Raw genomic sequence first — 10,330 nt, forward strand, 5'->3', positions numbered from 1 at the left:
GCGTCCCGGGACATGCTGCGAATGCGCAATGGCGACTGCAGATGTGTAGGAAACGGCGCGCTAGTTTTCTCGTTTTGCCCACACTTTTGAGTGTTAGGGTGGCGTGTGAGTGTGCGAAAGAGTGGGCCCAGCAGGAGGCGGTGGCGTGCGGGGCGAGGAGCTGGCCTAGGCTGCGCGATTTGTGCTGTGGGTGCGGGTCGCTTGCAGGGGCTTGTACAGCTCATACTTACCTGGCAGGTGGAGTTGTTGGATTGTTTTCTTGTTTTGTGGAAATAGTGTTTGTTTTGCAGTTCACGAAATGGCAACTTTTGGATCCCGCAAGAATGCTGTGCGTTTTGAGCTTTTGGATGACCTCTTCATGGATCGTATGCAGTTCAGCAGAAAAGTGTTGCAGAAGGAACTTGGCTTTGAACCTCGGCACTTGGATTTCATCTTCGCTCTCCCAGGTCAGAAAGCATTTGAGGTTGTATTTGCTACCTATCCTCTGTTTGAACAATGTGTGGATGTGTTTGAGGCAAAAAGAGGGAAAGTTCCTGCTCTTGAGAAGATCAACTTGCAGCCTTTGACACAGAGAGAGAGGAAAACCGTGCATGTTGTTATGTTCTCGGAACTGGCAAAGACGGAAGACATTCACACCTGGCTTAACCAGTACTGCACCGTCCACCATGGAACTGAGGTTAGAGATGTTGACGGTATAAAAACAGGAGCAAGGAAATTCGAGGTTCGCTTGCTACCGGACAATGTAAATGGAGGCTTAAGGCACCTGCCCTCTACAATCCGGCTGGGCGCCTGCAATGGCTATGTTTTTTATGTGGGACAACCAAAGGTGTGTCGGCGCTGTGGTGCTGTGGGACACCTGGCATCGTCCTGCACTGTGAAATGCTGCAAGACCTGTGGCAAACAGGGACATTTAGCCTCTGACTGTTCAATGCTGCCAAAGTGCAATTTATGTGGCTCGGAAGGACACGTTTTTAAGAACTGCCCTCACGCCTACGCCAATAAACTCAAAATGAGAAAGGATGAGGCAGTGCTTGTTTCAGCCAAACCGGCCCGAAAAGCCAAAGCAAACAACAAGTCAAACAAAGAACCCTTGTTGGACAAAGACTCTCAGCCTCCAGCCAGGATCAGTCCTGCTGTGGCTCCGGGGCCAGTGGAAGAGAGATCCACTACCCCCCCACAACCGCAGACTGCACCAGACAAGCACGAGGGTTTGAAAACCCCCGAGAACAGCGACCCCTCCCCCACTCCTGCTCCTCAGAACGAGGGCCAGTGTGGGGCCCCCCGGTGGAGCGGGTCCAGCGAGGATACCCAGGATTCAGCGGAGCTGCTTTTCCCAGACTCTGCAAGTGCTACAGATGCCCTCCTCTCCTCCATCCAGTCCATCACGGAGGATCTGCAGCAGCTGGTGGGTGAGGGGGAAGAGGAGACTGGTGCATCGGCTGCACCCCTTTCCCCTCAGTGCTCCCAGGAGCTGGACGTAAGGAAAAGGAAAAATGACTCTGTTTTCTCCCCGAGCGAGGAGGAAGGAGAGCATGGCGATGGGGACAGCTGGAACCCCTCCACCCCTCCCTCTACCCCCTTCCTTGAAATGGACTCTGTGAACGCTTTTACTGCTGCCACCCTGATGAAGGCTCATTCAGAGGATGGCTGGCAGGAAATTGGTAAGAAGAAAAAGAAAAAGAAGAAGGTAACAGGTGAGACAGAAGAGAAATGTGTTTTGTAAAGACTGGCTCCACTTTCTTATGTAATATGGCTCTAAACATAATTTCTCTTAACACCAGAGGTATCAATGACAGAGTTAAATGCCAGTCTGTCTTTGATTACCTCCAGCAGAGAGAGGGAGATGTGTTGATGTTGCAGGAGTGTGCTTTAGCCTATCAAGAGAGGTATAAAAGCTTTGAAGATAGGTGGGATAAAGGGCTTTCTGTTTGGTCAGGGGACAATAACAACAGAGCCTCTGGCGTGGCCATTCTTTTCAAAGGATGGGCTTTCAAATTGAAAAGTATTCAGAGGGTCATAGATGGCAGGTTGCTGTGTGTGGATGTGGAATGGGGGACCGTTAACCTGCGGCTAATCAATGTGTATTGTCCTTCTGACGTGGGAGGAAGGGTGGAGCTACTCAAGGCACTCTCTCCCCTATTGTTATGTAGCACAGACGTGATAGTGGGAGGGGATTTTAATTGTATCTTAGAGCACACAGACAGGCAGTCTAGCTCTCCGATAAAATTGGATTCCAGCTCACTGGCCCTGCAAAACTTAGTTCAAGACTTTAAACTCTCAGACACATATAGATGTATATATCCCACAACAGCAGGATATACATGGTCAGGGAGGAATAGCAGCTCCAGAATTGACTATTGCTTTGTCTCAGCGAGAGTGAAAGTTGTTGGGGTCACTCTTCAGCCTGTCTTCTTCTCAGATCATCAGGCTTTAGGGTGTAGAGTGGAACTCCAGGGCGGGACTGTCTTTGGCCCAGGCCTCTGGAAACTCAACACAAAGCTGCTAGAGAACGAGGGGGTAGTATCCCGCTACAAGGAGAAACTATCACAGTGGCTGTCCTTGCAGTGTCTGTACGGGTCAGTAGGAGAGTGGTGGGAGGAGGTGAAGGTGAGGACAAAGGCCTTTTTCATGGCTGAGGGAAGGAAGGCTGCTGCCAGACGGAGAGGAGTGCTAGCCAGGAAACAGAGGCAGCTGCAGCGTCTCTACACGATGCTGCACAGTGGCTTCGATGTGCTCGAGGATATCACTCTTTTAAAAAAGGACATCCGGAGCATAGCCGAAGAAAGTAGTCGAGGAGTGCTGTTAAGAAGCAGAGTGCAGTTCTTGGAAGAAAATGAGAAGTGTACTCGCTTCTTTTTCAGGAAAGTGGTAGGCTCCAAGTCAGTCATGGAAAGTGTAGTTGATGAGGAGGGACGAGAGAGAACAGAGCCGAGTGCTATCCTCTCCTGCACCGAGGCCTTCTACTCAAGACTGTACAGCTCTACAGAGGTAAAGGATGAAGAAATTCATTTTTTCACCTCAAAGCTAGAAAACGTTTTGAGTGAAGAAGATAGGGAAGTACTAGAGAGGGATTTGACAGTAGAAGAGCTGAGACAGGCTATGGAGAGCTTACAGAAGGGGAAAACTCCGGGTGCTGACGGGCTCCCTAAAGAATTTTATTGCACCTTTTGGGATCTGCTTCAGGATCCGCTACTGCTCCTATTCGAGGAAAGCTATAAGACAGAATTGCTGCCTGACTCCTTAAGAGAAGGCACTATCTCTCTCTTGTTTAAGAAAGGAGCAAAGAATGACATAAAGAACTGGAGACCCCTCAGCCTGTTAGGCGTGGACACTAAGATCCTGTCCAAAGCCCTTTTCCTGCGCCTACAAAATGTAGTGGCCTCACTGGTAGGGAAAGAACAGACTTGTGGGATAGCAGGACGCCTGATGAGCGACAACCTGGCCTTGTTGAGGGATGTCTGTCTGTACTCGGAGGATCGCTCCCTCCCTCTGTGCATTTTAGGTGTAGACCTAGAAAAGGCCTTTGACCGCCTAAACCGGCAGTACTTAACATCGGTACTTGAGCACATGAAGTTTGGCCCCATCATGAGAAAGTGGATTAACCTGCTGTACACAGGTAGCAACAGCAGAGTAATGGTTAATGGCAATAGATCACGCCCCTTTGAAGTCTGTTCAGGGGTGAGGCAGGGCTGCCCATTATCCCCCTTGTTATTTGTTTTGGCTATGGAGCCCTTAGCCTGTGCCTTGCGCCAGGATCAGGCCATTAATGGGATACCAGTGCCTGGAAGTGGGGGAAGAGAGGTAAAGACATCTCTATACATGGATGACGTCACCCTGCTCCTCTCTGACAATGCCTCAATTAGCAGAGCTCTGCAGTGCTGTGATCGTTTCTCTTTGGCTTCCTCTGCAAAAATTAACAAATCTAAGAGTGAGATTTTTTATCAGAACTGGAGGGAGCCAAAAGAAGGACATGATCTCAGGCTGCAAGAGAAGAGAATTAAGGTCCTGGGGGTGTATTTTGGAGAAGAGATGGGAACAGTAAATTGGCAGAACAAATTGCCAATCTTAAACAAAAAACTGATGCAATGGAAGGACCGAGACCTCACCATGACAGGGAAGGTGCTAGTCATCAAAGCTGAGCTCTTGCCTATCTTGAATTTTCTGGCTTCTACCTTCCCAATCCCACACCGTGTTGCGGCGGTGCTGAGGAGATTGATGTTTCAATTTCTATGGGGTGGGAAGCAGGAAAGACTCAGAAGGGAAATAATGTACAGGCCGCTACCCTCAGGGGGGAAGTCTGTCCCAGATATTGCTACGAAGCTGCTGTGCATTTTCCTGGCCTCTGTGCTGAGAGGCTTTGCAACAGCACCTGCAGCGCGTACCTGGACTTATTTTTCCAGGCTCTGGATAGGTAGGGAGGTGTTCAGAGTGTGGGGTGTCAGACCCAAGCTGGATATCCCACTCTCTGACACATGCCCTGCAATTTATGGGACAGTTAAAAGTTTTCTAAGATCTCACCCAATTGGCCATATTCCCCTCCGAGATGTCAGCGTCCAAAAACTGGAAGATTTTGTTGCACCCCAGAACAATAGGCAGACCCCTGTGGGCATTTTAACATCAGCCCAAACAAGGAAGGTGTGGAAACACACATCCTCTAAGTTTCTGTGCAACATTCACAGAGATTTAGCCTGGAGTGTCGTCCACCAGTGCTTACCGGTACGAACTTTCTTGTACCGTAGGGGCCTCACCCCCAGCCCTCGCTGCGTTAGGGTGGGCTGCGGCGAGGAGGAGACTGTGACCCATCTCCTGTGGTCCTGCTTTTTTGCTAAGGCCTTCTGGGCACAGTTTGAAGATTGGTTGCAAGCTCTCTCGCCCCAATTTACCCTGACCGCTGCTTTCGTCATATACGGCATCTCTCCTGTCAAACTTCCTCCTGACGTGTTTGACAGGATCTGGGCCGTGGTGAACAGTGGGAAAGACGCCCTGTGGAGAGTGAGGAACATGGGGCTGTTCAAAGGCATCGAGGTCCCAGTCAAGGCAGCAGGTAGCCTGGCCCTGTTCATCACCCGAGAGAACTATTACCTCAGAGATCTGTGGAGAGAAGGGAGGGAGGAAGCAGAAAATCTGTGGGAAATAGAGAGCATAGGTCAATATCTCAAGAAACTGTGAAAAACATTATCATGTTTAAGTAAAGAATGTGATTTGCACCAGAAAAAAAGAAATTGTTGCTATGTAACTGGTACCGTGTCAAATGTAATGAGATGTGATCATATATACTGTTTTAAGTATGTATATTAATGTAAAGCTTTCTAAATTGTGATGCCCTGTACTTTTTTGTGAAAAGAAAATAAAGTTCTTAAATCGGTTCACCCAGGGCGAGACTCGGCCATTGCACTCCGGCTGTGCTGACCCCTGCGAATTCCCCAAATGTGGGAATCTCGACTGCATCATTTCTGGTAGTGGGGGACTGCGTTCGTGCGTTCTCCCCTCGCTACTCTGCCTTTTGGCTAAGATCAAGTTCAAGTGGCATGCCCGCAGTTCTTGTCTTTCCAAAGGTCTAGAAGGCTATCGAAGATCCTGAAGAGTGCTTGAGCTGGTATCGCTCTAGGTTGAGCCTAGGGGGTTAAGGCCAAGCAGCAGCAGCTGAGCTGGGTGGGATCCGGCAGCAACGTTCTCTCTCTGCTCTCTCCTCTCCTCTCCTCTCCCCCTTTCTCTTGCTCCGCCTCCTTGGCCTCTTGGCTGGGAGTAGGTATACGTGGCCTGCCACGGGTCCCTGCTTTCTTCCTCGAGACTCGGAAGCGCTATCCGCTCCCTCTCTCTCTCGCTCTCTCTCTCTCTCCCTCTCTCTCTGCCTCCTTGGCCTCTTGGCTGGGAGTAGGTACACGTGGCCTGCCCGCAGTGCCTGCTTTCTTCCTCGAGACTCGGAAGCGCTATCCGCTCTCTCTCTCTCCCTCTCTCCCTCTCTCTCTGCCTCCTTGGCCTCTTGGCTGGGAGCAGGTACACGTGGCCTGCCCACGGTGCTTGCTTTCCACCTCGAGACTCGAAAGCGCTATCCGCTCCCTCTCTCTCTCGCTCTCTCTGCCTCCTTGGCCTCTTGGCTGGGAGTAGGTACACGTGGCCTGCCCGCGGTGCTTGCTTTCCACCTTGAGACTCGGAAGCGCTATCCGCTCCCTCTCTCTCTCTCTACCTCCTTGGTCTCTTGGCTGGGAGCAGGTACACGTGGCCTGCCCGCGGTGCTTGCTTTCTTCCTCGAGACCCGGAAGCACTTTCCGCTCTCCTCTCAATTCAATTCAATTCAATTCAAGGTGCTTTATTAGCATGACCGATGGGTACAATCAGTGTTGCCAAAGCAAATGAAAGTAATGATATTTACATGAAACAAAACAAAAATAGAAGTAAAATAAAGTCTACAGACATATTACAGACATTTACAACAAAGACATATTATAATATATTGACATATTCTGTAGGCGGCTGGAGCATTATTGGGAGACAGACTCACTGTTCCTCAGGCTGTGACAGGAGATCACATACTGGGCTGCCAGTTCAACTGAGTTCCCTCCTCCCTCTCCCAGTAGGATTGGGACCCGTTGTGATTCTGGCAGGTGTGGGAACTCTGGGATTAGATTTCTGAATTTAGGGAAGAATGTTTCTCTAATCCCAGAGTATCTGTCACAGTGCAGTAGGAAGTGCACCTCTGTCTCTATTTCTCCCCACTGGCAATGGGAGCACAGCAGTTCTTAGAAGAAAATGAGAAGTGTACTCGCTACTTTTTCAGGAAAGTGGTAGGCTCCAAGTCTGTCATGGAAAGTGTAGTTGATGAGGAGGGACAAGAGAGAACAGAGCCGAGTGCTATCCACTCCTGCACCGAGGCCTTCTACTCAAGACTGTACAGCTCTACAGAGGTTAAGGATGAAGAAATTCATTTTTTCACCTCAAAGCTAGAAAACGTTTTGAGTGAAGAAGATAGGGAAGTACTTGAGAGGGATTTGACAGTAGAAGAGCTGGGACAGGCTATGGAGAGCTTACAGAAGGGGAAAACTCCGGGTGCTGACGGGCTCCCTAAAGAATTTTATTGCACCTTTTGGGATCTGCTTCAGGATCCGCTACTACTCCTATTCGAGGAAAGCTATAAGACAGAATTGCTGCCTGACTCCTTAAGAGAAGGCACTATCTCTCTCTTGTTCAAGAAAGGAGCAAAGAATGACATCAAGAACTGGAGACCCCTCAGCCTGTTAGGCGTGGACACTAAGATCCTGTCCAAAGCCCTTTTCCTGCGCCTACAAAATGTAGTGGCCTCACTGGTAGGGAAAGAACAGACTTGTGGGATAGCAGGACGCCTGATGAGCGACAACCTGGCCTTGTTGAGGGATGTCTATCTGTACTCGGAGGATCGCTCCCTCCCTCTGTGCATTTTAGGTGTAGACCTAGAAAAGGCCTTTGACCGCCTAAACCGGCAGTACTTAACATCGGTACTTGAGCACATGAAGTTTGGCCCCATCATGAGAAAGTGGATTAACCTGCTGTACACAGGTAGCAACAGCAGAGTAATGGTAAATGGCAGTAGATCATGCCCCTTTGAAGTCTGTTCAGGGGTGAGGCAGGGCTGCCCATTATCCCCCTTGTTATTCGTTTTGGCTATGGAGCCCTTAGCCTGTGCCTTGCGCCAGGATCAGGCCATTAATGGGATACCAGTGCCTGGAAGTGGGGGAGGAGAGGTAAAGACATCTCTATACATGGATGACGTCACCCTGCTCCTCTCTGACAATGCCTCAATTAGCAGAGCTCTGCAGTGCTGTGATTGTTTCTCTTTGGCTTCCTCTGCAAAAATTAACAAATCTAAGAGTGAGATTTTTTATCAGAACTGGAGGGAGCCAAAAGAAGGACACGATCTCAGGCTGCAAGAGAAGAGAATTAAGGTCCTGGGGGTGTATTTTGGAGAAGAGATGGGAACAGTAAATTGGCAAAACAAATTGCCAATCTTAAACAAAAAACTGATGCAATGGAAGGACCGAGACCTCACCATGACAGGGAAGGTGCTGGTCATCAAAGCTGAGCTCTTGCCTGTCTTGATTTTTCTGGCTTCTACCTTCCCAATCCCACACCGTGTTGCGGCGGTGCTGAGGAGATTGATGTTTCAATTTCTATGGGGTGGGAAGCAGGAAAGACTCAGAAGGGAAATAATGTACAGGCCGCTACCCTCAGGGGGGAAGTCTGTCCCAGATATTGCTACGAAGCTGCTGTGCATTTTCCTGGTCTCTGTGCTGAGAGGCTTTGCAACAGCACCTGCAGCGCGTACCTGGACTTATTTTTCCAGGCTCTGGATAGGTAGGGAGGTGTTCAGAGTGTGGGGTGTCAGACCCAAGCTGGATGTCCCACTCTCTGACACATGCCCTGCAATTTATGGGACAGTTAAAAGTTTTCTAAGATCTCACCCAATTGGCCATATTCCCCTCCGAGATGTCAGCGTCCAAAAACTGGAAGATTTCGTTGCACCCCAGAACAATAGGCAGACCCCTGTGGGCATTTTAACATCAGCCCAAACAAGGAAGGTGTGGAAACACACATCCTCTAAGTTTCTGTGCAACATTCACAGAGATTTAGCCTGGAGTGTCGTCCACCAGTGCTTACCGGTACGAACTTTCTTGTACCGTAGGGGCCTCACCCCCAGCCCTCGCTGCGTTAGGGTGGGCTGCGGCGAGGAGGAGACTGTGACCCATCTCCTGTGGTCCTGCTTTTTTGCTAAGGCCTTCTGGGCACAGTTTGAAGATTGGTTGCAGGCTCTCTCGCCCCAATTTACCCTGACCGCTGCTTTCGTCATATACGGCATCTCTCCTGTCAAACTTCCTCCTGACGTGTTTGACAGGATCTGGGCCGTGGTGAACAGTGGGAAAGACGCCCTGTGGAGAGTGAGGAACATGGGGCTGTTCAAAGGCATCGAGGTCCCAGTCAAGGCAGCAGGTAGCCTGGCCCTGTTCATCACCCGAGAGAACTATTACCTCAGAGATCTGTGGAGAGAAGGGAGGCAGGAAGCAGAAAATCTGTGGGAAATAGAGAGCATAGGTCAATATCTCAAGAAACTGTGAAAAACATTATCATGTTTAAGTAAAGAATGTGATTTGCACCAGAAAAAAAGAAATTGTTGCTATGTAACTGGTACCGTGTCAAAATGTAATGAGATGTGATCATATATACTGTTTTAAGTATGTATATTAATGTAAAGCTTTCTAAATTGTGATGTCCTGTACTTTTTTGTGAAAAGAAAATAAAGTTCTTAAAAATCATAAATCGGTTCACCCAGGGCGAGACTCGGCCATTGCACTCCGGCTGTGCTGACCCCTGCGAATTCCCCAAATGTGGGAATCTCGACTGCATCATTTCTGGTAGTGGGGGACTGCGTTCGTGCGTTCTCCCCTCGCTTCTCTGCCTTTTGGCTAAGATCAAGTTCAAGTGGCATGCCCGCAGTTCTTGTCTTTCCAAAGGTCTAGAAGGCTATCGAAGATCCTGAAGAGTGCTTGAGCTGGTATCGCTCTAGGTTGAGCCTAGGGGGTTAAGGCCAAGCAGCAGCAGCTGAGCTGGGTGGGATCCGGCAGCAACGTTCTCTCTCTGCTCTCTCCTCTCCTCTCCTCTCCCCCTTTCTCTTGCTCCGCCTCCTTGGCCTCTTGGCTGGGAGTAGGTATACGTGGCCTGCCACGGGTCCCTGCTTTCTTCCTCGAGACTCGGAAGCGCTATCCGCTCCCTCTCTCTCTCGCTCTCCCTCTCTCTCTGCCTCCTTGGCCTCTTGGCTGGGAGTAGGTACACGTGGCCTGCCCGCGGTGCCTGCTTTCTTCCTCGAGACTCGGAAGCGCTATCCGCTCTCTCTCTCTCTCTCTCTCCCTCTCTCCCTCTCTCTCTGCCTCCTTGGCCTCTTGGCTGGGAGTAGGTACACGTGGCCTGCCCGCGGTGCTTGCTTTCCACCTCGAGACTCGGAAGCGCTATCCGCTCCCTCTCTCTCTCGCTCTCTCTGCCTCCTTGGCCTCTTGGCTGGGAGCAGGTACACGTGGCCTGCCCGCGGTGCTTGCTTTCCACCTCGAGACTCGGAAGCGCTATCTGCTCCCTCTCTCTCTTGCTCTCTCTCTGCCTCCTTGGCCTCTTGGCTGGGAGCAGGTACACGTGGCCTGCCCGCGGTGCTTGCTTTCCACCTTGAGACTCGGAAGCGCTATCCGCTCCCTCTCTCTCTGCCTCCTTGGCCTCTTGGCTGGGAGCAGGTACACGTGGCCTGCCCGCGGTGCTTGCTTTCTTCCTCGAGACCCGGAAGCACTTTCCGCTCTCCTCTCAATTCAATTCAATT

General features: G+C 50.3%; 1 non-coding gene and 1 pseudogene across 1 annotated transcript; both read left to right on the forward strand.

Moving 5' to 3' along the window:
- The first annotated feature begins 5,326 nt into the window (after positions 1-5,326).
- LOC148824531 (U1 spliceosomal RNA) lies at positions 5,327-5,488 on the forward strand. The gene has a single exon (XR_016092915.1). It is a non-coding gene; the product is annotated as a U1 spliceosomal RNA (small nuclear RNA).
- A 3,789-nt stretch (positions 5,489-9,277) lies between these two features.
- LOC148824532 (U1 spliceosomal RNA) lies at positions 9,278-9,415 on the forward strand (annotated as a pseudogene).
- The last annotated feature ends 915 nt before the right edge of the window (positions 9,416-10,330 follow it).

Source organism: Atractosteus spatula, chromosome 10 (assembly GCF_055471065.1).
Source record: "Atractosteus spatula isolate fAtrSpa1 chromosome 10, fAtrSpa1.hap1, whole genome shotgun sequence".
NCBI classification, from domain to species: Eukaryota; Metazoa; Chordata; class Actinopteri; order Semionotiformes; family Lepisosteidae; genus Atractosteus; species Atractosteus spatula.